Source organism: Engraulis encrasicolus, chromosome 5 (assembly GCF_034702125.1).
Source record: "Engraulis encrasicolus isolate BLACKSEA-1 chromosome 5, IST_EnEncr_1.0, whole genome shotgun sequence".
NCBI classification, from domain to species: Eukaryota; Metazoa; Chordata; class Actinopteri; order Clupeiformes; family Engraulidae; genus Engraulis; species Engraulis encrasicolus.
The window spans coordinates 2,756,795-2,759,795 of record NC_085861.1 but is presented as its reverse complement, the minus strand read 5'-3'; positions in this window follow the sequence as shown (position 1 = coordinate 2,759,795).

Sequence of the window (3,001 nt, the reverse complement as noted above, 5' to 3'; positions counted from 1 at the left end):
CACAACACTGTGTTGCTAAACAAAACAAAAAAACATCTATACAAATCACTTATTAAACATTAAAAAAATGGAAGTCACACATGTGACACACCCCTACTCCCATCCAGTTACATTATCACAAAGCTCCTCCTTGTTCTGTGAGAGAAGCTATATCAGGCAGACAGAAACAAAACAGAAAGTTAGAAATCACAGAGGCAACTGGACTTGATGAGGTAAGTCACGTCACGGGGATCAGTGAAATGTTATAAACATCCAAATAAGATAAAACAAAAAGGAAGAACATTTCAAAATGAATTGTACTGATGTACAATTTGAGTGTCCAAGTATAAGACAATCACAGAGAGGCTCAGTCACTCAGAATTAAAGATGCAGAGGGAACAATTACCATGTTATTACATAAAGTTTTGAATTCCCTTGATTTACCGTGATTAAGTGTATTTAAGACGTATTTTTGTCATTAAAATCATTGTATAGGTTCATAACATCATGAAATATATATTGGCTGTAGTCTCACTCTAGCACTCTGAGAATTACAGCTAGTTAAAACTTGACTATATTAAGGACGCTTCATGTGTGCAAATGATAGAGGGGTTTAACATTCCCCTATCCACCCGAGTTCACTTCAAATAGACGCAGAAGACATGGGAAACTGTAATTTGCTTACAGAAGTCAGCAGAAGTTGCAGAAGTCAATTCTTTTTGAAAATAATAGTCTTGCACATCCTGTACTACAGTGAAAATTGACCATGCAACTTGTGTTAGTGCTAACTTCAAAAGTCAGCCTCCATGATGGCATGGGGGTGCAGTAGTACATTGGTTAAGCTGTTCTAACTCACCTGTAGAATTGAATACAGTACTGAATGAAATAAATGGGTTTTAAACAGCATGAAAAGCCACTCGTGCTTTATATTTTGAAGGGAGATCTTCGATTACTGCCACATAGTAAGGACCAATTGCATTCTCTACTATGTTGTAACAGTTTAACTCCAACATAAGGACCAGCAGGACATAAAATGGCTCGATTTTGGTCAAGACCTGCCACAGTGTAAGCACTACAGAAAGGAAAACATTGCAAAACATGGTAAGGAATACACCTACCATTTATGCTGTTGAAATCATGTCCAAGATATAGGAATCAACACTGTTTTATATAAAATCATCTCATCGGTTAATGCTATTAACTGTTAAGTGTTGTCCTTTATTTGTTTTTTTTTAGTCTTCCTTGACATTTGCTGCCTTTTATTGTCCCCGTCCCAACTCTTTTGAGACGCGTTGGATTTACATATTCATGAATATCCCCCAAAACCATAATTTTGGTCAGTTTTGATGGCTGATATATTTTCTTTGTACCGTTCTCCAACTAATGTCAGACCCAGACTTTTTGAAAATGGCAGTATTTTGTTATTATTCACAATTAACCTTGCGTCCCAACTTCTATGGAGTTGCGGTTTGTAGAACAACGTTTATTAACCCCTTAGCACAGAGCCTATGTTATAACCTTACTGTCAACAAATTGTAAGGGCTATGTCTTAACCCATTGACGCCCCTAAGGCACCTACAACAAAGGATGCTGAATGCCTGAGCCCTTTTTAAGAAAAGCTGCCCTCAGCCTATAAAAACCTAAATATCTCAGCTTCTGAAACGCATAAAAATACGCACTAAGTTGCATTTAAACACTACAGTAAGACCCTCATCTTTCATTAGAATGTGTTCATTCATCTCAAATAAACAACGATTTTTAATCAAGTTGTCTCAAATCTCATGAGCCTGAATGTTGCGTAATGCAGCTCCAGGCGGCCAGGGCCAATGTTGCGCAACGCAACATCAGGCATTAATGGGTTAATCTGTTACTTAATGCTCCCAGTACTGTCATAGCAATGTTGTTATGATGTAGTTGAGTATTTTCAGCAATAGTGAATAGTCCCGCCGGCGACCCCATCTGCACTAAGAGGCTACTTACATCACAAAGCAAGAAGGTGTCTAGCATCATAAATAAATGCATAAATAAATGCACAAAATATAGTATGTAGCACAGCATAGTAAGACACAGCCCTTTTTATGAATGAATTGTTTCCAGAATGGCAATGACCAACTCGTAATATATTACTACAGCAGTCAGCCCCTTTTCCATCTCACTAAAGTGGAAAGCTGATGAACCTGAACAAGACAAGACGCCTGCCCATGAGAATATAACAAGACGCCTGGCCATGACAATATAGGAAGACGCCTGCCCATGAGAATATAGGAAGACGCCTGGCCATGACAATATAGGAAGACGCCTGGCCATGACAATATAGGAAGACGCCTGGCCATGACAATATAGGAAGACGCCTGGCCATGACAATATAGGAAGACGCCTGCCCATACCGGTATAGTAGAACAAGACGCCTGGCCATGAGAATATAGGAAGACGCCTGCCCATGAGAATATAGGAAGACGCCTGCCCATACCGGTATAGTAGAACAAGACGCCTGGCCATGACAATATAGGAAGTCGCCTGCCCATGAGAATATAGGCCTACCTATTCAAGACGCCTGCCCATACCGGTATAGTAGGACAAGACGCCTGCCCATACCGGTATAGTAGGACAAGACGCCTGCCCATACCGGTATAGTAGAACAAGACGCCTGCCCATACCGGTATAGTAGGACAAGACGCCTGCCCATAAAAATATAGGAAGTCGCCTGCCCATACCGGTATAGTAGAACAAGACGCCTGCCCATACCGGTATAGTAGAACAAGACGCCTGCCCATACCGGTATAGTAGAACAAGACGCCTGCCCATACCGGTATAGTAGAACAAGACGCCTGCCCATCAGAATATAGGAAGACGCCTGCCCATACCGGTATAGTAGAACAAGACGCCTGGCCATGAGAATATAGGCCTACCGGAATAGTAAAACAAGACACCTTGTATACATATTCTGGGGATCAAAAACTAACTGCAAAAACTCACTGCATCCACTCATGTTTTCATCAACATCACATGCAATGTGTGTCTT